Here is a 373-nt window from a genome sequence, read left to right on the forward strand (position 1 = left end):
AATTAATGATTATGAATAATAAAGATTTGATAACAATTTTTGCATCCTTCTTCATTTTTGTTTAATTTTATTTTATTAAAAAAATAAACAATAACATTAACCATATAATAAAAAAATTAGATTTTTTCTTATATGTTATATTTTGAATTTTTTAAAATGACTTTAAATTACAAAAATGAGGAAACCTTATATGTTATAATTTTTTTAAACGATTTTAAAATACGAAAATGAGGACACCTTATATGTTATATTTTTCTTATATGTTAGAATTTTCTTATATGTTATATTTTGAATTTTTTAAAACGACTTTAAATTACAAAAATGTAAGTTTTCCTTAAGTATACGACTAAAAACATTAAAATGACATGTATCA

This window comes from Brassica oleracea, chromosome C3 (genome assembly GCF_000695525.1).
Source record: "Brassica oleracea var. oleracea cultivar TO1000 chromosome C3, BOL, whole genome shotgun sequence".
Classification (NCBI taxonomy): domain Eukaryota; kingdom Viridiplantae; phylum Streptophyta; class Magnoliopsida; order Brassicales; family Brassicaceae; genus Brassica; species Brassica oleracea.